Below are 22564 nucleotides of genomic sequence, written 5' to 3'. Positions count from 1 at the left end.
CCCCGCCCACTTTCAGAAAACCTCCTTCTATAGAACCCCTCATTGACCCAAAGCTCCGCCCCTTTGTGTTTTCCACACACTACGAGGACTCGAGGAGGAGGGGCTTCTACTGGACTGCAGTTTAAAGCTCCTAGGCAACCTCCACAAAGCTCAGTGACTGGTGCTCGCTGCTGTCAGTCAAAGGGCAGAGGCGTGGCTGTTATCTGGAGAGGCGGGGCTTAAGGAAGTGGAACTGGATGGAGGACGGATGACTCCTGCAGGACTGAAGACTGTACTGGACTTCAGCCACAGCAGAGAGGTGGATAGAGGAGAAACGGATGAAGTGCTGGAAGCCTGTAGGGGTTTAGGGTTTAGGGACTCGAGTGAGTGTGTGGTGGAGACGTTCACGTCAACGGGAACAGAGAGAGGGAAAGAAGCCTGCAGATCATACGAACACTGTGGGAGGGAAACGTTGGCTGTATTGTCATCAATCAAGCAGACAGTGGAGACCGTTTCCCTGGTAACTATGAGATTTCGGGGTATATATATGTGTGTGTGTGTGTGTGTGTGTGTGTGTGTGTGTGTGTATACAGTGCTGCTTGAAAGTTTGTGAATCCCTTGCAGAATCCTGCTCAAAAGTTTTCACCCCCCGGCTCTTAATGCATTGTGTTTCCTTCCGGAGCATTAGTGAATGTTTAAAGCTTTTTTTTAATAGTTGTGTTTGAGTCCCTCAGTTGTCCTCATTGTGAAAAGATGGATCTCAAAATCATATACAGTCACCACTGGGTTCAAATATGCAAAAGATACTGTAAAACTGAAGAATTTTAAGGACTGGAGGATTTTTCTGAAGAACATTGGATGTTTAGCTGCTCAGGACAAACAAGGGACTCATGAACAACCATCATTAAAAAAATTTAATAAAAAAAAACAGTCATGGATCATCCAGGTAACAACACACAGTATTACAGTTTTCAGTCGCATTAGTACATTTCTCAGATCAGAATTGAAATTCTCAAAACTACCTGTTCAATCTTCATTGTGTCACTTGTGCACATCAAAAAAACAGTTTCTCATTCTTTGAACAAATTGCAAATTGCTTTGGTACATCCATGCAAATGATTACGTCCAATTCTCTGCCGTTTCCTACATTATCAATTGTTTATGTCAGGTGGATCAAAATGTATTATAATGGGTCTCTGTTGAATAGTCTCACCCCCCACAACATTTAGGCATTAGTTCACAGCATAAGTCTTTACATGCAAAATGGTTGAACAAGTTGTCATAATATGTCAAGCATATTTCTATACATTTCAATTATACTTTTTTTTTTCTTTTTCTAAATCTGTCCCGAATTTGTAAATTGCTTCCAGGTGAACCTTGACTTTCTCTGACGAAGGTGCATCTCATGACTCATCAACTGGTAAGTATATATATATATATATATAGCCGGAGCACAACACAATGTTACAATGTCTGACAATGGAAGGACAAGGAATTGGACGGGGTCAACAGCCAGAGAGAAGAAGAAGAGGAGGAAGAGGAGTGAGGCTGCGTGGCGGAGGAGTTGGGAGGCAAAACAGAGGAAGAGGCCGAAGAGGCCGAGGACACATGCGTGTTCCTGATGAGACAAGAGCCACACTTCTAGACCACGTTCTCAATCATGGGCTTACAATGGCCGAGGCCGGTCGAAGGGTGCAGCCAAATGTTGGGAGAACAACCGCGTCCTCAATCATTCAGACTTTTCGTCGACAGAACAGGTGTGCAATCTAACAGTAGGCACTGGACTGTAATACTGTATACATTCTGTAATGCTTCACGCAATATTACAGTATTCCACTTGCATTTTACAATATATAGTAAGTATACTTTAAACAGTGACATTTTATGTGACTCAATTTTGTGTTTTGCATTACTATATTTCTTTCCACATAGGACTGCAAGACAACTTCACAGAGGACTCTCTTCACACCTGAACGGGAGGAGGCTGTTTGCACCACGGTTGTAGAAAACAATGCCATAAGACTAAGGCAGATAAAGAGTCCCATTATAGAGGACAACAACATCTTTGAAAACATCCAAACAGTCAGCATCTCAACCATTGAAATGAACACACCAAATGAATATGAAGAAGCTGTGCACTGTTCCACTTGAAAGAAATGGTGAAAGAGTGAAGGAGCTGCGCTACCAGTATGTACAGGTAAAACATGTATGAGCTTGCAGCAACTGTTCCTCACAGTAAACAGTACAACACCGTATGGTGAGTGTGACCTTTACACATTTGCTATGGCTGTAGAAAAGAAGATGCAATATGTGCTGTATACATTTGATGTAACTGTATCTTGCCCAAAATGAAAATGCATGTAATTCATAAAACTCATTTAGTGTCGTCTGGATATAGTGTATAATGGAACTGGAAGCAAGTGAACCACCGCACAGCTTCATCTACATGGATGAGGCTGGCTCCAACCTAACGAAACGCGGAAGGTGCGGGCGAATTATCATCGGCCACAGAGCTACAGTCGATGTGCCAGGCCAACGGGGTGCTAATATTCCCATTACTGGGCCATTCAATACAGAGCGTCTAGTAGTCTCTACAGGGATCTCATCCCTGAACAAGAGAGGGGGCAGATTGGAGATGACCCGCCAAAGTACGTGATTTCCATCGCTCCACCATCATCAGGCAATGGTGTGCGGCCCACAACAGGATGCTGATGGAGTTCCTCTCACCCCACTCCCCATTCCTTAACCCCATTGAGGAATTGTTATATTCGTTGTGACGCGGACGAGCATTTGTGGCCCAACAGACAGGAGCGCCAGGAGGTGTAGGGAGACTGCACTGTTATTCCTACAGCACTGCATGTCCAGTTTTCCCTAAGGAGATTGTCCTATGTTCACATTTCTCACATTGTAGTGCTCTCTTTTCCTTTCTGTATCGCAATGACATGGTCTGTCAACAAATTACAGTACAAAGCGTAAAGGTGAATCTTGTCCAGTCTCTTGCAATCAAACTCCCACATACACTACAATTTACAATAACTGTCATCAAAACTTCAGCCATAGTTTACATCAGAACATCCCTCCAGAGTACACTGTTATACTGACAACATGACTAAGCCATTTGACTGTCTTATCCGTACACAATGACACAAGGACTTGTCCTTCTGATGGCACTAACATGTTCAGTGACAGATATTTACTTTTGAGTGATGAACTAAAGGTTTTGAGCAAGAGACTGGCTTTTGCAGGTTATCCATGGTGTTTTGCTATTTGTACGAATTGTTTTGAGAAATGCACTTACTGTTTTGCAAATGTCGAGAAATGTACCAAAGCGAATGAGAAGAACTGTAAGACTCAAGGGTACAAAGTTTTTTATAAATAAAAAAAAAGAATAATTGTCTTGTGGACTATACAGTATGTAAACATATTTTATGTAAAATATCTTATTCCAGACAGTTCTTAATAAAAAATAATATGCATTTTGTATGATCCCTCTTATTTAGTTAAAACCAGTAACCAGGACCAGTAACACTGGCACGGTAACAAGGACACTAACGACTGATTAAAAAATATATATATTTATATTAATTAATAATAATGAAAATATTTCTTAAAATGTTACTGGGAAATAATTAATAATGATTATGAAATAATGCCAAACATAAATGTATTTAAAATAATTTGAACTAATAAACAAGTAAAGAAATTAAACTAAAATTAAACAATTAAAGGAACTATATTTGTGCAAATTAATACTGCTTGTTCAAGACATAAAGACGGAAACTCAATCAAGTAAAATAAATAAATACAACAAAAACACTTAAAAATATTTCTGGGAATTAGTGCTGCTTATGAAAGTTCAAGACATAATAGGCATACGTTTTCAAGTAAAACATTTTTTTTTAAATAATAATAATTTAAACAAATTAATTTACAAATAAATCGAATTCAAGACACACACACAAAAAAAAAACCTCTTTTCTCTCTTTTTTTTTTGTCTCACTGTCCCTGTGCTTTTGAGCAATGTCAAATGTATTGTTACTTTCTAATGTAATGAACAACTGTTAGCAAAAAAATGCTTTTGACTGCATGACAATGGATAGAGCAGCAGGGGGCGGCATCAGCGTATTCAGACTCTCTCTCTCTCTCTCTCTCATGACTGTCATCTCTCTCTCTCTCTCGACTGATGCAGGGTGTTGGTTTCCTCCTCATGAGACTGGAGGAGCTGCAGATTACCTCACATTACTGTTGCCAGAAGAACGAACCGTCTGTCCTGACAATCAACAGCTTCTTCACCGCTTCATAAGGACCACGTTTGCCTCTTGTCTTCAGGTGCAGGGCTGTAAACTACTGGTCAGGAGTTCAGGAGGGAAAACTGTGGATAATCTCCTACATGGTGATGGGAGAACGGCGGACTGTAAGCCACACGCTCCAAACCAGGTACAACCTACTGACAAAGACAATTATTACATAAATATAATCAATAAGAAGGCAAAATAAATTTCCTCAAAACAGAGTTATAATAATTAGCTAAAAGCATGAAAATACTTAAATAAATAAATATGTTAACAGAATAAAAAATTGTTGCCACAGCAAACTAAGCAAAAAAGCAAAAAATAATCTCATTTTCATTTAGTTCAACTTGATGCACTAACATAACTAAAATAAAAAACAATACATTTAAAAAAATAAATAAAAAAAACCCAGAATAAAACGAATAAAATGACAAGAAAACCTTAAAATTACTAATTAAAATGAAAACAGAAAATACAAAAATAATATAAATTCAAAATAGTATTAATAAAAATAATAATAATAATAGTAGTAGTAGTAGTAGTAGTATGTATCAATGCTACTAAAATTACACTGAACACTAAAATAAGACTCAATACTAAAATATTTTTTTTTGTAATTAGTAGTTTATTGCTATTAAACATGTTCATATAGTTTTTTTTTAAATCAATTTTAAAGCTATTTTAGTACATCAAGTTAAATGAAAATGAGAAATGTTGCTTTGGTTTAATTTTAGTTATCTTTACTGTTACCATATATAATAATATCAGCAATACACTGATGCAACAAATATTATTCACTTATGGAGTCTACACAGCAATTAAGCTGAGACCAAAATTCATTCATTAAAATAATAATGCATGAATACATAAGTAAATAAGTGGCTGCAGTGCATCAATTAAAATTTTTCCAGAACTCTGATGCCTAATTAAAACCCCATTTTTTACTTAGGCTTTACAGATAGGTTACACATACTGTAATATGATAATATAAATATAAATATAAATAATTTAATTACGTTCTCGTCTGAAACATAAATGTAATAAGTTGATTGTAAGTGTCTTGTTTTAGTATTCTCAATAGAGCAGCTTTCCCTTTGTTCAGTGTAACCCTGTGTGCAACTAAAACTGACTTGGCTTAAAGGTACACTATGTACACTAGATGCCCTCTAGTGGTTAAATTGTTTTGGTTGTGCTTCGGCTCTGTATGCTGGTGCAGTTGAATCCTTCAGCTCATAAAACATTTACTTCACTTAGTAAGTCTGCTGTTGCTGTATGTATACCTCTTAAATCGTTGATTGAGTTGATTAACTGAATGCGCTCCTTTCGTGATAATTAGGTTAATTATCTGAACGTGCTCCTCCCGAACTTTTTTAATAAAACATAATTTCATGAGTTCACACTTACATATAATTAAATAGAGTAAAGGTTATGCGTATTTGGCGTGCTGTCTGTGGGGAGGGCTGCGAGCTCCGAATTTGGCCCGAATGCAGAGTACTCCCCCAAAAAGCAAATGAGCAAAAGACATCCCCCCTGCTTTAATCAATGTACTTCTCTTAACCCTCAAGCCGCCTTCACATAGCAGCCCTTAATTCCCCCTTCGTGGACAAATTTGGCACAAAGTTCTCAGGTTTGATCCAATTTTTTTTTTTATTTTTTTTTTTATGTTATATCACTATCTTCGATAAAATAAAAACTATCAATTTATGCTGTTTTTATTTATTTTTGGGGTATTTTTTGAATTTATTTACCTCTAAAAGTAACATTGTCACATGCCTGTCCTGTCTTGTGCTGCACACATGGGTGTTTTGTTATTTTGGGCCATGTGCTCGGGTCATTGTCTGATCCCTCCCCCTTGTTATCTGATTATTGTTTGAGTTCATCCAGTTCCCTTCTGATTAGTTTCCCTTTATAAGTCCCTTCTTGTTTGCAGTCTGTGTCGGTACGTTATGTCACGGCTGGTGCAATGCAAAAAAGGTGTGAGGACTCAAATGCTGGAGAATTAAGTTTATTACAAAAGAAAACAAACACAAAACCCACAAGGGGGGAAACATAACTAATAAATACAAAACAAAAACAGAACATGAACGTACTGAGAATTAGTGATGGCAAAATGAGGCTTCCTGAACCACTGAGACCTCGCAGCCCATTGCTTCAGCCAAAGGTTCATTACTCGAAGCTTCATTCAGCATTGCTCACTAGTGACACCTAGCTACTGTGCAAAGAAATAGCAGACAAATTAATTCATTCTGAACCAGTGTCCCGTCCCCCTCCCGTCCCCCTCCCGTCCCCCTCCCACACACAGTCACACACACAGTTAATTAATTATTCATTAATTGTTTGGATAGTGACAGTATGAACAGCAACAGTGACACTGTGTTTAGTGCAGTGCTTATGTTAGAGGGAGTGTAATAAAATAAACTGCAACAGAATAGTCTGGAAGGAAGGATTACAATCGATTTTTAATGAGAAACAGAATTATTTCAAGTGTGTTGGGGCAACACACTTATTTAAAAAATGCCAGTGCCAGCTGGTATAAATGAGGATAGGCCTACTGATGCTTCTGTTGAGCCCAGACAGGGGAGGATTCCCTCTTCCTTGCTGGCTCCATTACCAGGAAAAAGGAAGAGTCACAAAAAGCAAACAAATCCAAAAGGACAATCCAAATCAAAAAATCCAGAGCAATCCAAATAATCTTATCTAATTAATATAACAAGACTACACTGAAAAAATGGCAATGGGCAGATTGTTGAATTTGCACAAATGCATTTCGTATTTCCTACATGATTATTTTATGTTTCTCATCTGCTGCAAGTTATCGTGGTGGAACGCTGAAGCCTGAAGGTAATTAACATTTTGAACTAAAATGTCATTGAGAAACAGTTAGTAGTCCGTTTGAACGTATTTTCACCGAGGTAACGTTTTTATGTAAGTTACCTTACTGATTTTATGGAAAGGCAAAAGTTAGTGCGAATGTTTAACGGTGGTTAATGGTCACAGTAACTTGTTAACCCCTGTTTAATAGCATGACTTGTATTAACGTTTTTCAAATTGTGTGTAACGTTACAGTCCTTAAGGCATGTATTCGTATTTTATTCTGTGTATGACAACTAATTCGCGTCAGGGATTGATGGCGCCAAATACTTTTGGGTGGGGGAGGGGATATTACTTAAAATAACGTAAAAGGCCGTCTAGCTGAACTGTAAGTAACGTATATTTTTTAAACTTGATTACAAAGAAAATACTTGTTATTCTCTGTTTATTGTGAATTCTGTGTGTATGTATCATCCGTGCATGGAGACGTGAAAGAGGAATCAAGTTGGAGTTCACGGAAACGGCAGCGTCTTCTTTGAAAAGCCCCTGGCTGCAGCTTTCCCGCGGATAAATTCAAGTTAGTGAACATGTTTAACATTAACGTTATAATGGAAAGTAAGCTTGTCAGCTACTCAGCTAACGTAAGATCAGCATCGAAAGATCAGCTGATGCAATAGAATACCTATTGACATTTTCGTCAACGAATAAAAACTAGACGAAAATGTTAGATAGTGACGATTTGGGAAGCGATCCATTCAGAACTGATATTAGATGCGCACATTTGTACTGTAACGTGCTGATGTACCCAGCGGACACGAGTTGGCATGCGCTGCATGTCTCATCTTTCTGTGCGCACGCACACACCCGACCCGAAGCGTGCAGCCATAGACACTATACAGCGCGCGAGTATTGAATTGAGCTCTGTTTCGTGTTTGAATGGACAAATACACACAACATTATGTCTAAATGTCCGTTTTGCAGAGTATTCACATAAAATATGTCGGTTATGTCTTAAACAGTTGTGAGTGTATCGGATGTGCATCAGTGTAATTCTGGATCCGCATGTCATTGGAAATGATCCGATGTCTTAAAGTGAGGGGTAATAAACCTAATGCGGTCTGTGTCCTTATTGGGTCCTAATATTGATCAAGCAACAAAAGAAAAGCATTCACTGCTCATTAATAGCTTTAATAAGGATTCATTATATTTTATTCATTTAAATATGTCTACTTGAAAGAATAAAGAATGATGTATGCAAGTAGTTATAAATAATGCATATCATTAATTGAAAAGAAGACTGTGTTCTACTTTAGGAAAAGTGGTTTTATTTAATCTTAAGATATTTTTAAAATCACAGTAGTTAAATCTGTATCTGTATTGCATGCTCAAACTTTAAAATCAATTATATTAACAAGTTAATAGATGTTTTATCCAGGAGATACCACCTGCTGTTGGTGTGGCCCGAAAGAGGCACATGGCAAAACAGAGAAAACGGACCCTTGAAAGGCTGGACCAGGCCAAAAGAGTAAAAAAAATAAATAAAATTAAAGTGCAAACTATCAAGACAAAACTTTTGCAAATGATAATCTTTCAGGTCAATGGTGGTTAAACTTGCAAGTAATCCGCAAATCGCACGCGCGCCGAAAGTCTAACGTTAGTCAGTAGGAATCACGGATAGACTACGATCTATTAAAAAAATTAACTACTAATCACTAATGAAAGCTCATTGTAAGCCTTATTGTTAACACTGCTACAATAAGAATTTATCAGTTTTTCTTTCTTTTTTTTAAAGAAGGAAATGTGCTCAATTCTCTAAAATCCTCAACTAGCCTACCTTTGGGATAATGTTATTGCTTTAAAACTAATGCATTATTTTTTATATTTTACAGATATCAGATTAATCTCGTCAAGTGCAATTTGACTTGCAAATGCTCTATAGTTGTGGTGAGTATTTTTGTAAATCTACTGCAAGTATATTTGATTGCTTTTTTCTATTTTCAGCATTCCTCTCTATTAAGGCTGAGTAAAAAAATATTGATTTCTCGATTTAAATCGATTCTCATTTTTACAAACCGATATCGATTCTTAAATACTAGGAATCGATTAGTCATCCTGTTTTCAGTTGATGAATGAATGGAACATTGTAGCGCACATCCCATCCAATAACTCACAATAATTTGTGTTTGTGATACAATTAATCGTGCAGTTCTAGTTATTTCCTTAACTAAGACGAGTTGATACATACCTCTCTCATCTCAGTGCGTGCACTCAATCGCTCTAGTGCGCGGCGACACTTTGATAGCACTTAGCTTAGCCCAGTTCATTCATTAGGAACCAAACAGAGATGAAGTTAGAAGCGACCAAACACCTCCACGTTTTCCCTATTTAAATACAGTTACACGAGTAGTTATACGACCAAGTATGGTGACACAAAATAAAACGTGGCGCTTTTCTAAGCAGGTAAAAAGGATAACTATAATGTATGGCGGAATAGCACTTGAAGTTGGGAGCACTTCGACTGTGTGTGCATGTGTTCGCTTGTTCGGGAAGTCGCAGTGACATAAACCGTTACATTCCAATAATTTTGAAAGAACAAAGTGTTTTTGGCTAAAAATCAACTTAAACTATTACACAGTGTAGCTTTAATTACTTGCGTCTCGACTCCCTTTGCCATTGTATGCTACTGCGACAAAGCATGTCGGTACATTATTATAGGTTATAGTCTATTGCTGAACTGATGCCAAATCATCCCTGTCTGCATCGTGATGCATCATAGAATTTCGACACCCCTATTGCATATGGACATATATTTTGAGGCAATCATTCCACATCGTCACATAGCATGTTTTATTGAGTATTGAGAAAAATACTAGTAAAGTTTCAGAAAGCACAGATCCAAAAAAAACATTCTGTGATTATCCATACGCCTGCCGTAAGGTTGCTGACCACTTCACAATTGGATATCTTGGATCTAAACTTGTAGGACTACCATCCACAATAGAACTGAGGTCTAACAGTAATCTCATTTTGTCTGTGGATTCTGCAGGATGGTGACGAAGCCTTCATCCAAAAATCCACAGAGGAGACCACAGTGGGAATTTACATTCTAAAATTCCGTGACAGATCAGACGACATCGGGATTATCCTGGAAGGCCAGAACATCTTGCAAGGCTTAAACAACTTTGCATTAGCTACGGCAATGCTTTTTGGTCTTATGTATGCCTTAAATCTCAACTACCCACCTGAAATGAAAAGTACATTTGAGGTACTGCAGAAGATAGTCATGGAGCTGGAAGGCTCCACTCTATCCAAGAAAGCACAAGTTCTCAGAAACAGACTCTATGAGTGAGCTGTTTCCATGGTACGGCAGGATGGACACAAGGTAGTTTCCCATTTCTTGCAATAAGGACCATTTCCTTTACATTTCACACACTCGCAAAGAACTTGCTTTGGTAAAAAGTTGAATGTGTTTGATATGAGTAGGTTGGCCACTGTTTATTTTTATGGTTGTTTTAACATGTGCATAGTTTTTGGTTAAACCTATTGGTTAAAAGGACACTCTGATAAGAGTAAAGTGTGATAAGAGTAAAGTGTGATAAGAGTAAATGACAAAGTGTGATAAGAGTAAATGACAAAGTGTGATAAGAGTAAATGACAAAGTGTGATAAGAGTAAATGACACTAAAGTGTGATAAGAGTAAATTACACTAAAGTGTGATAAGAGTAAATGAGATAAGAGTAAAGTGTGATAAGAGTAAATGACAAAGTGTGATAAGAGTAAATGACAGTGTGATAAGAGTAAATGACAGTGTGATAAGAGTAAATGAGATAAGAGTAAAGTGAGATAAGAGTAAAGTGAGATAAGAGTAAAGTGTGATAAGAGTAAATGACAAAGTGTGATAAGAGTAAATGACAAAGTGTGATAAGAGTAAATGAGATAAGAGTAAAGTGAGATAAGAGTAAAGTGTGATAAGAGTAAAGTGTGATAAGAGTAAATGACAGTGTGATAAGAGTAAATGACAAAGTGTGATAAGAGTAAATGACAAAGTGTGATAAGAGTAAATGACAAAGTGTGATAAGAGTAAATGACAAAGTGTGATAAGAGTAAATGACAGTGTGATAAGAGTAAATGAGATAAGAGTAAAGTGAGATAAGAGTAAAGTGAGATAAGAGTAAAGTGTGATAAGAGTAAAGTGTGATAAGAGTAAATGACAAAGTGTGATAAGAGTAAATGACAAAGTGTGATAAGAGTAAATGACAAAGTGTGATAAGAGTAAATGACACTAAAGTGTGATAAGAGTAAATGACACTAAAGTGTGATAAGAGTAAATGAGATAAGAGTAAAGTGTGATAAGAGTAAATGACAAAGTGTGATAAGAGTAAATGACAGTGTGATAAGAGTAAATGACAGTGTGATAAGAGTAAAGTGAGATAAGAGTAAAGTGAGATAAGAGTAAAGTGTGATAAGAGTAAATGACAAAGTGTGATAAGAGTAAAGTGAGATAAGAGTAAAGTGAGATAAGAGTAAAGTGAGATAAGAGTAAAGTGTGATAAGAGTAAATGACAAAGTGTGATAAGAGTAAAGTGTGATAAGAGTAAATGACAAAGTGTGATAAGAGTAAATGAGATAAGAGTAAAGTGAGATAAGAGTAAAGTGAGATGCTGTCATTGTTCATTGACATTTGTTCATGGATTTTAAGCTTTTTAACACACAGAACTACTTGCTTCTGTAGCCCATACTGTGAAAAAATGAGTTGTACTGTTAAAAGAAATACATCAATTTGACTTCTCTTATGCTTTTAAAATTGAAAACAAAAATGTCAAGGTATGCTTTGGACTACTTGATACTCATACTACTTGATACTTATACTGTTAACATTTTCCTCTACACCTGTTTGACGGTGTCCTTGTCTTCTACTGTTTTTTTTTTGTTTGTTTTTTTGCTGTTTACTGTATCTGAATGATCATTACTGTTCACCTTTTTCACAGCATGTTTGACTGTGCCTTGTCTTTGACTTAAAGTGATGAGTAAACTTACATGAGTACAAATGTGCTGTCATTGTTCAAAATCCACACAGAAAGCATACTTCTAATAGCACTTACTGTGTAAAAAATTGATTGTAAATGTAAAAAATAATACAGTGATTTGATTCAAGAAATGTGTTTGCTTGTCTTGCTGCTAAACTGTACAGTAATGTTGTGAATGTACTTAAAAACAAGTGGATGTAGAAAAATACATTTATTGCTTAAAGTCAGCTTATAGTATTCTAAAACTTAATCAGGTTAGTTTTATTTATTGAAACCACAGCATATATGAATGGAAAAACATAAAATATTTTAGTTTAACAAGCACAAATTATGTATCTTGAACATATATAAATCATGTTTATTTAAACAAACAAATTATGCATCTTTAACATACAAAAATCATGTTTGTTTAACAAGCACAAATTATGTATCTTTAACATATATAAATCATGTTCGTTTAACAAGCACAAAATATGTATCTTAACATATAAAAATCATGTTCGTTTAACAAGTACAAATTATGTAGCTTTAACATGTATAAATCATGTTGCGTAAACCTAACTTTATTATGTGCAACCGATGTACATATTTTTTTTTATGTTAATCCAACAGGTTTTTTTTTTCAGTGTATAATATAGCTAAGCCTACTATAATTAATAATAACAATATACTATAACTATTCTAACCTGATAATGTAATAATATACAGCCCTAACACATATATGACACAATAACGACAATGACAATGATAGTTATCTAACTCTCTGACTCTTTAACACTACTACAACTGCTTTTACTACTCCTGCAACACCCACAAGGTGGCGCGAGTTTCGAACCGCCTTTTATCCGGAAGCGACACTCAGACCGAACCGATGACGTATCCACACAAACCGAGGCCTCGTTTGTCATTAGTCACGTGATTTTCACGTTAACAACACAAGCCTCGAATCGCGGCTTCATCTGGCACGCCCATTTTTTCTCGACACAAGCTCCGACGCCTCGGTTCAAATGTCACATCATTACTGAGAATCACGGGGAACGGGAAACATTAGACAACGTACCGACACAGACTGCAAACAAGAAGGGACTTATAAAGGGAAACTAATCAGAAGGGAACTGGATGAACTCAAACAATAATCAGATAACAAGGGGGAGGGATCAGACAATGACCCGAGCACATGGCCCAAAATAACAAAACACCCATGTGTGCAGCACAAGACAGGATGTGACAAACATATTTTCTATGTAAATTACACTTATTTTTATGATATCTTTAATGTTTCTTTAACTTCAGAAAAAATATAAATAAAATGTCAGCCACTGAGTACTACAGCTATCTAGTGGCTATTTCTATAATTGCTTTTTTTGTTATTTGTATACCAACATAAGACACCAGATGTCACCAAAATCACCTATGGAAGTTAAATAATGACAATTAAAAGTTTTTTTTTTATTTTTTTTTATTTATTTTTTTTAAAGCTTGTTGAATTGCACTACTTGAAAAAATATGCATTGCATTGACCCTGCTTGCATTTTAATGCATTGTACTTTCAGGCAATGCACTGAACATTTCAAAAACGTTTAGCCTTTTATGTTCAAACCGGAGTCAGACAATGATGGAGAGACTCAAGAAGAAGTGACAACATGTAGAAGCAACAGGACATTTCTGAATGGTTAGTTGATGAATTTATGTAGCTTATGTGTAGTTATCTTCTAGTCATTGATTAGCATATTCTGTCTTGATAATCTATAAATCGTGTTCCGGGGGCGGGGTTTATGTAAATGTTAGGGTTTGTGATGTCACTAACCCGGGAGGAATGTCCTGTAGTCTCTACCAGCCTTTTGTTGTAGTCCTTAAAAAACGATTTCTTTAAAAGCAAATATCTCCCTTTGCTTTGAACTTTGAACGTTGTAACTTTGAAGATGTTGTTCATGCCCAAACAGTTCACACTGATATAAATTTAACCTTTCTATGATTGTTGCTTGCCTGACGAAGACCCTTTGGGTCAAAACATTGTTCTTTTTAATAAATTCTTCGGAGCAGAAGTGACAGTGTGCCGATTCTTGTTTATTTTGAGTTAACATTACACACTAACTAAAGTTAGAAAAGTGAAATCATAATCAACCACCCCTTTAAAAAGCAGCATTTTAAAAAAAGCATCCGCGCGCAAAATGCCATCCTTGCGCGGGCGCGTGTCTGCACCGCGAGCGCTCAGAAAGTATCCGCGCGCGTTTCTGAGCCCTCGCGCGGGCACGGGGCTGTGACGCACTCTCGCTCGACCTTCTCTACGCGCTCGCTTATACAAGCTGAGTTTAGAGGTGGGTGTGGCTGATGTCTCCGCTCTCCGCTCATTTGATTGGTCACTTTCAACACCGATCAGGTGCAGTCAAGAGAAGATGAGAGGTTGAGAGAAGAAACCATGTCGGAACAAGTAAGTCACAAATTTAACATCTTTCAGAGATCGCGTTGTAATATTATTTGATGATATTGATTTCGTTTCCTGTATGCGCTGTAATTGTGCAAGTTAGCTACATTTTTGTCATTAGTAAAACTAATAGCAGAAGTGTTCTGCCCTCCAGAAATTTGCTAAAGCTAGCTACCCTTTAGCTAAAACGGTTATATTTAAATAACTGGAAGATTAACCAATTTCTGCATTTTCTTCCAGTTATTTACATTTAGCGGTTTTACCTAAGGGGTAGCTAGCTTTAGAAATGCAGTAATTTGTTAATTGGTAAAATTATTAGCGTACAAACCTGTGAATGCTAATTGGGAAAAATACATACGTTATTTTCGTGATAAAAAAAAATTCGACAAGTTTTAAACGGTGGTTTGTGTGTGTGAGACCATGAGACGTTATTAACTATACTTTGTTCTGTCTTGCAACAGCTAAGAAATCACATTTATCAAAGGCTACTGCATAAAATAGAACTGGGAATCAACACAACTCCACTGAATTTGGATTACTTCGAATTAATTTGGCGTCAGGAGCTGTATCTTCTGCAGGCCCTATCCAATCATGTAGAAGTACATCCAGCTATCACCCAGGCTTTGCAAGATCTCTTTGACCTTGTGAAGGCACAACTGGAACGTCCAGACCCATGTTTCACGGTGGAAGTTGCTGCTGGCACCACAGGGCGACCCAAAATTTTGATTGGAGAACAACGTCTGAAAGAAATGCTCCATACTCGACTTCCTGTGTCTTGCATAGCTAAACTGATGGGTGTTTCAAAAAGCACAGTCTTCAGACGAATGGAAGAGTACGAGCTCTCTGTCAGGAACATGTATAGTTCCATCAGTGATGATGAACTTGACGGTTTGGTTGCTTCAATCAAGAATCCTTTACCAAACGCTGGCTACAGGATGGTCAGAGCGAGACTGGAGTCAATAGGCCATAGGGTTCAGTGGAGAAGAATTGCAGCCTCCATGCATAGGGTTGATTCTGTGGGCATCATCTCAAGGCTGTCAAGTCTTGGCTGTGTTGTACGCAGAGTTTACTCTGTACCAGGACCCTTGTCTCTGGTACATGTGGACACAAACCACAAGTTAATCAGGTTTGTATTAAAGTCAAGTTTATTTGAAGTTAATTCATCTAAAGTACTGGATGGCTACTTTATTTTGGATTGGGTAATTTTCATAATACACATTGACATTGTTTTAATTTGATATTTTATGCCCAATTGCTTTCTAGATACAACATTGTGATATTTGGAGGAGTGGATGGTTTCTCCAGGAAGGTAACTGGCTGCTGCTGGTTTTTAACATTTTAGTAATACCACATGTTGAACACAGGCTATACCAGCATAGACCTTGTGCCTTTGGTAAACATTCTTACACTGTAAAAAATTTCTAACCCTCCCAAGTCAAAAATTTCAAGTGACCGATAACATCTACATTTTTCAATTGGCCCAAGTGAAATTCTTGTTGCAATAGTCTGTTAACATTGGCTCAATGAGAAATAATACGTCAGACTAATTGAAAAATTTAGATGTTATCGGTCACTTGAAATTTTTGACTTGGGGATGTAATTTTTTTTTACAGTGTAAGAATAAAGATTTTTACATAACTTTTTAAATAAAACGCTTGTAATGCTCAAACCTTAAATTCATTGAAAGTCTATAGACATAAACAGAGAGAAGTAGCTCTGGCTACAATCATCTTCCCGCAAGATGCATTGGCACTCAACCGGTTAATAAACAAAACGGCATACAAAGTTTACATAATTTACCTTTAAGTAAAAGGCACACGACAAACACATTTCATAATAGAACTTGGTCAGTGTGCTTTGCTTGCTGAGCATACTCATGCTTCCTGAGAAGGAACCCTATCAGTTTTAACTTTGATGCCTTTTAATTGTTTAAAATGTTTCTTTTGTAGATAATGTACTTGAATGCAGCCACAAATAACTGTGCATCAACGGCATTTCACGGCATTCACGCAAAACCCGAACCTTGGATGCAGTGTCATCACTGACTTCCTCTGGCAGCAGTTGGGCTTTATCTACATGGTTATGGGACACCAGGTAGGGGACAGAACAAAGGGGACAAATAATGTGTTTATCAAAGTTTGTTACTTTTAATCTAGTAATCTCACTGTTTAGATATGGAAGAATACCATGTAATGTCTTTGTTTCAAATAAAACATTCCTAAAAAAACAATGACGTTTGTGTTCAATTCATTGTCAGATACAAAGTGTTCAAAAATATACATTAATTAAAAATCACATTGTGTAATTAAGATTCACTGGTTTTGTGAGGTTTATTTAACATACATTTTTAAACTAACTACAATACACACATACATAGCCTACATGATGCACCAATACACAATTATCTTAATAGAGAATTAGTAGAATTGATGGATTTGATTAGGGATGTCCCCATACCACTTTTTCACTTCCGATAGTGATGCCGCAGCTTTGGCTATTTGCTGATACCGATATCAATACGATATTTTTATTTTATCCTTGAACTAATACTAATAATAATAAATAATTGTTATGCGGTCTATGTAAATAAATAAGGTGACAAAAGCCCACCCATGGCTGATCAATAGTCTTCTGACGGTCAGTGCACAATGTATAGGAACGTTATAGCTCGTGTAGACAAAAAGTATATAAAGCCTATTTTAATTGCAATATTTCGTTATCAAGAGAGCAACGTTACGGTATCAACTATGCTGGGGTGCGTTTCCCGTACAACTATATAGCTCGCAGCTTAAAGGGATCCCTTGTGAAAAAAAAGTGCACTTAAGTGTACTTTTATAAAGTGTACTTATTACATAAATAATATACTTTAAATATATACACTTAAGTGTGAATTAAATGCCATCTTTTCGGCGCACTTAATGCACATTAAGTGTAATTAATTTAAAATATATCACATATTAAGTTGAAATAAAATGCAATAAGTTGCCATTAAGAGTGATTTTTTTGAACAACTTAATTGGTACTTTAATACAACTTTATATCTACTTTCATAATTGCTTCTAATATCTTCAAAATATAGTTAAAGTGCACTACACAATATAATGACACGCAATTAATGTGATTTAAAATATACTTTAATGTCAGTTAACAATACACTTAAGTGTGAATTAAATGCAATGTTACAATCAACAAAACTAACTGTAAAACCCTCTAAATTTACTGACAAAATAATCTCTAAAAGAAGTACATACAAACCTTTCTGTTGATGCACAAGAAAACCCCAAGAAACACTATGCATAAACACAAACAGTTTTGGAAAGAGACCTTTGGGTAATGCTTTACAAAAATATATTAGTTACCTACTTCATGAACTAAGAATGAATAATACTTTAAGCATTTATTAGTCTAAGTAAGATAATATTAGTCTTGGTTAGATCATGTTGGCTAAAAAATAAACTAATATTAACAAATGAGACCTAATTAAAAGTTACTGAACCTTGTTATTTAGCTCTTAAAGGGATGTTCAGCAGAAGAAAGAAATTCATACAGGTTTGAAACAACATGAGGGTGAGTATATGATGACAGAATTTTAAAGTGGAGTATCCCTTTAAACCTTTACCAGCACCAACATTAAACAGGACCAAATGCTTACTCCAGCATTACAGTGAATCTAAGTTTGTCAAAAAAAAAAAAAAAAAAAACCCTGAAGAACTCCAAAAGCACAAAAACCAAAATGATTTGTCACCCAATTTTTTAAGTTGTTGGAAAGTGCTGTTTATGTCAATGTCCCAGATGCTCTCCAGAGTATATGTGAATGGAAATGTTTCAAAGATGCAGGAAAGTCAGAAAAAATGCCTTAAGGAAAAAAACAAAAAAACAGAAGATTTGTTTATAATACAGATCCAGTCCATTATTATATTTGGCTCAATTGAATGAGAGAGATACAGTTGCGCTTCAAAGTTGATATACACCTTCACTGTAAAAAATGATTTTATGTCAAAGTAAATAAAACAGGAAAAATCATGTATCTTTTGCTAAAAATCATTTTGTAAAAATGAAAACTTTAGTATATTAAGTAAATCCTAATTATGTACTCATTTTTTACTTGTAAATATTAGACATCCAACAGACAAGTAAAATTTACTTCTGACTCTCTGGCATATTTACATGCATTAATTAAGTACTTGAAGCAAATTTTAAAAAATCAAGTAAAATTTAGTCCTTGAAGAAAGGAATCTGCGCATGCGCGGAAAGAACACCACACGCGATGATTGAGGGATTTCCACTCTCCACTCCAACGGCTCTCGACAGGTAAGCAACAGTAAAAAAAACTACATTATATTACGGATTTATAATGATTTTTTGATTAATTCAACGATTGTCTTGTCATCACTTCATTCTATACATTTGAAAAGTTTAGTGTTCTTAAGTTTAGAGACGTGCTCCAGAAAAAAGTTCACGGAGACGCAGAGGCAGAAAGCACCCTGTTTATGTTCTTTCTTTTACAAAAGCACAATGTTTTATTTCGATTGAAAGTGGAAAAAGTAGACATTTAACAGTTTATTTTTTCATATTTCATAAGTCTGTAATCTTTATTACCAAAAATGACGGAGTATTTTAAGTCTAATTTGCTGCTATGTGGAAAAAAAATCGAGCAAAACGCGCGGGCGCCTTTGCCGACTCAAAGAGGGTTAATATAATGACGAGTTAGCTTTGTAGCCATATTTTTTTCTCAGTTTTAAACTTTACGTTTTACACGATTTATCAGTAATTACGCCTAAAAAACATGAATATGTCACTTAAATCATGATCTTTTTGTTTAAAATTTTTATTTTGTGTGCAATTTTCTTTATAGATGACAAATATTGGCCACGAATTAACAATAGGCCTAAGTGAGAAGGTTCTCGTTCCCTCATCGTGCACATTATAATTCATTCCCTCATTCATTTGCTAAATCGTGCATACTATCTATTAAATGGTCCCTGCTTTTACTAAATCGTGACCACGTTGTAAATGACAATAATTCGTACTCCCAAATTCCTAATTCGTAGCCTTAATATCTGCATGCTGTGTGTCACATGTTAGCATTAATGTGTGTAAGGATGTTTTTAATGATTTGGTATAAATGAAATGAATAATGTGAATGCAAATTAATTAACTTTTAATTTAAAAGTATTTGCCGTTTACTGATTATTGTTTTTTTCTCTCTCTCTTTTCTTAATTTCAGGATATTTCTCAAATGCATTCAGTCCTTTGTGCCTCCGTTGCTGTAAACCGGTTGAGAGGGACAAAGAGAGAGACCGAACACACTGAATTGTTATTATTGTCATTATAGGTTTCTGTAGATGCTTATTTCTTAATAAATTACTCTTAACTGCACATTGTCACAGTATTATTTTGTCACATTATAAGAGTAACATTTAATTTAATTTAAAAATAATTACCAGCACTGCATAAAACAAGTAAAATGTATTTAAAATATCAAGTGGTTTTACTTAATTATATTAATTATATCAGATTTGTAAGTAAAAATTACTCAATATAATTTAACAGGCCAACTTATATGTACTTATTCACTTTGTGAATTTTACTCAGCTTAGTTAAGTAGATTTACTTAATTTCCATCAATGTGAAATTTACTTGAAAAATATTCGTGCAAAAACTTGCCTTATAAAAATTGAGTAAATTCTACTTATTGTTTTTCTCAGTGTTGCCGTATCTGCAAAATGTTAACAATTTTAGCAATAATAGGGATCACAAAAATGTATACGTTTTATTTTTATTTAGTACTACCCTGATGAAGCAGTTTATTCTGCAAGGTGTATGTAAACTTTTGACTGTTAACTGTTGATAAATTGTGTGATGTGATTGATTACCTCAGTCACCAGGGCCACATCGTAGTAGAAAGCTGGGCAAGGTTCCTTCTATTTCCCACACACACCAGGATTCCACTGACTACGCCATCTTTACTGACACTGGGCTTAAAGTGATTAAAAATAGAGAACCTTTTTATTGCTACTTTACAGGGAATTAGCATAACTTTATTAATTACACAAATATAGATATATGACCCATGCAAACCCAGGACCAATGCAAATTAAGAAAGGTATTCTTACATTTTAAGCTTGCCCCACATATCTTCATGAAGGATGTTCCTGTTCCTGTATTTACCACGGTTGACACAGCAATGCTGCAAGCCTTCTTCCTTTGGTTTGTTACCTATAAAATATATGATGATTATATGTGTAAATGCACAGGTGGGAATTTATTACTTGCACATGCAAAAGATTCAAAAGATTTAAAAGCTATAGGGATAGTTAGTGACTTGAACGTAGTGTTTTAGCTTGATCAGGATGTGCTGTCCTGTCATGATAAATCTTGTAACATCACCTCATCAATACAGGTCTGTGATTACACACCGCTTGCACTGTATCTCCAATAACAAATATGAACTAATCCTGCAAAATGAATGTTTAAATCCAGATAAACACAAAAATATTACATATTCCAAAACAAATAGTAATTGAACAACTCTTTAAATACAAAATGAAATTGAACACATTACAAGTATTTTTTCTAGAGGTGGGTAATATATTAAATATTTATGGTGGTTATAAGATTGATTATTTGTATTAAATGTATATAAACGTCTTCGAGTGTTACAATATTGGATCAGCATTCAGCAAATGTTTAGTAGCTTGTTTAAAATAATTAAAAAAGTCGGTTTAGTTTTAAAAAAAAATCAGCAACCAAATTCCTCGAACACGACCACACACGCCTTCCTCACATTACAATGTAAGACATTATTAGAATGCAATCATATATAAATTATTGAAAACATGATTGATTCACCTCCCGAGTCTATTGAGTTTATAATATCTGCGAATAAAATGCACTCAGCAACTGACATGTTACGGTGAAAAAAAAATTAACTAAAGAAAGCATCAATATATACTTACTTGACTGATTATTTACAGCATAACGTCTCATCTGCAAACAAACATCCAAACGTGGTGTGCTCCTTTTGTTCTCGTTTGGCTAGCTTCAACGTACAGTATGGGATTTTTTCTCCACTAGGGGTCGCTAACCTATTTACAATAACAAAGGCGTAGATTGATGACGCAACATTTGCTATGAATTATGGATTTTGTCGTCAACATCAAGCCGACCGATGTAATAATGTATATGGATTACTGAATACATCGATGCTTTTATCATGACTGTGATATGAAGCAGTTCGGGATTGCTAAGAGACAGCTATCAGCTCCAAACGCGATGCGAGTCCCGCGGATATAAAAGGAATATGGACATTTCATTCTACCGAACTACAGGCAGAATTACTACTCATTACACTATCACTCTAAACTGCATTTGAATGTGTTGAAATGTATGTGTTAACGTTAGTTTGTCTGTATGAGACTAGCAGTAAGCTAGCTAGATCAACATTAGAATAACATACAGATCATATTCTAACATTTTATCATTGTTGAACTATATAACCTTGATTAGTTTTATGTAAATGTGCTCACCTGTTTAATAAAGTACATGTAGGAGTTGTCGAAGTCTCGGACGTGGAGCTCTCGTTTATGTCCATGGGAGCTCTCGACATCTCGAAAACACCGCACTGATATTGATTCTCGGTTTAGTTCTCCTTTTTTATCCAAAGTCTGCTTGCCATGGTCCATAATGTTTGAACGAAACAACAACAGCGTGCAAATAGACATTGCGAACTACACAGTTGTCAGCGTCAGTTTGGTTACTATCAGAGGGCTCTGGTTCATAGCTCTGGTTGCCATGGCAGCACGAGCGGAAACCAGAGACAACACGGATATGACGGCATTGACGGCGACAAAACGGAAATAAAGACACGGTCCGTGTCTTCGAATTAAAATATTAATTTCTCTGGATTTAGAAGTTAATTGGAACTGTCGGGATAATGTAAATACAAACTTTAAAAAATATATAACATAGATATAGTGATTTTTTATATTTTTAAATAAAAAAAAATACATATTGTGCCTTTCAGTATC

At 35.7% G+C, this 22564-nt stretch overlaps 3 long non-coding RNA genes across 5 annotated transcripts; 2 read left to right on the top strand and 1 right to left on the bottom strand.

The window, feature by feature from the left end:
• The first annotated feature begins 232 nt into the window (after window positions 1-232).
• On the top strand, window positions 233-3630 carry LOC309491193. The gene is made up of 3 exons (XR_014202961.1): window positions 233-499; window positions 1350-1736; window positions 1912-3630. It is a non-coding gene; the product is annotated as an uncharacterized lncRNA (long non-coding RNA).
• A 3445-nt stretch (window positions 3631-7075) lies between these two features.
• Window positions 7076-12739, top strand: LOC309493346. 3 transcript variants are annotated; one of them, XR_014203849.1, is made up of 6 exons: window positions 7076-7112; window positions 8972-9026; window positions 10129-10683; window positions 11009-11082; window positions 11232-11354; window positions 11732-12739. It is a non-coding gene; the product is annotated as an uncharacterized lncRNA (long non-coding RNA). The 3 variants fall into 3 exon arrangements; XR_014203850.1 differs by having other exon boundaries at window positions 11216-11354; XR_014203848.1 differs by lacking the exon at window positions 11009-11082 and having other exon boundaries at window positions 11206-11354.
• Window positions 12740-17338: 4599 nt separating this feature from the next.
• On the bottom strand, window positions 17339-20993 carry LOC309488791. Its single transcript, XR_014202273.1, has 4 exons — window positions 20925-20993; window positions 20651-20753; window positions 20411-20514; window positions 17339-18389 (listed from the first exon to the last, which is right to left on the bottom strand). It is a non-coding gene; the product is annotated as an uncharacterized lncRNA (long non-coding RNA).
• Window positions 20994-22564: the final 1571 nt, after the last annotated feature.

The sequence above is a fragment of the Leuciscus leuciscus genome (genome assembly GCF_965113295.1).
Source record: "Leuciscus leuciscus genome assembly, chromosome: 2".
In the NCBI taxonomy this organism is placed as follows: Eukaryota; Metazoa; Chordata; class Actinopteri; order Cypriniformes; family Leuciscidae; genus Leuciscus; species Leuciscus leuciscus.
This window is presented reverse-complemented; position numbering and strand designations above follow the sequence as displayed.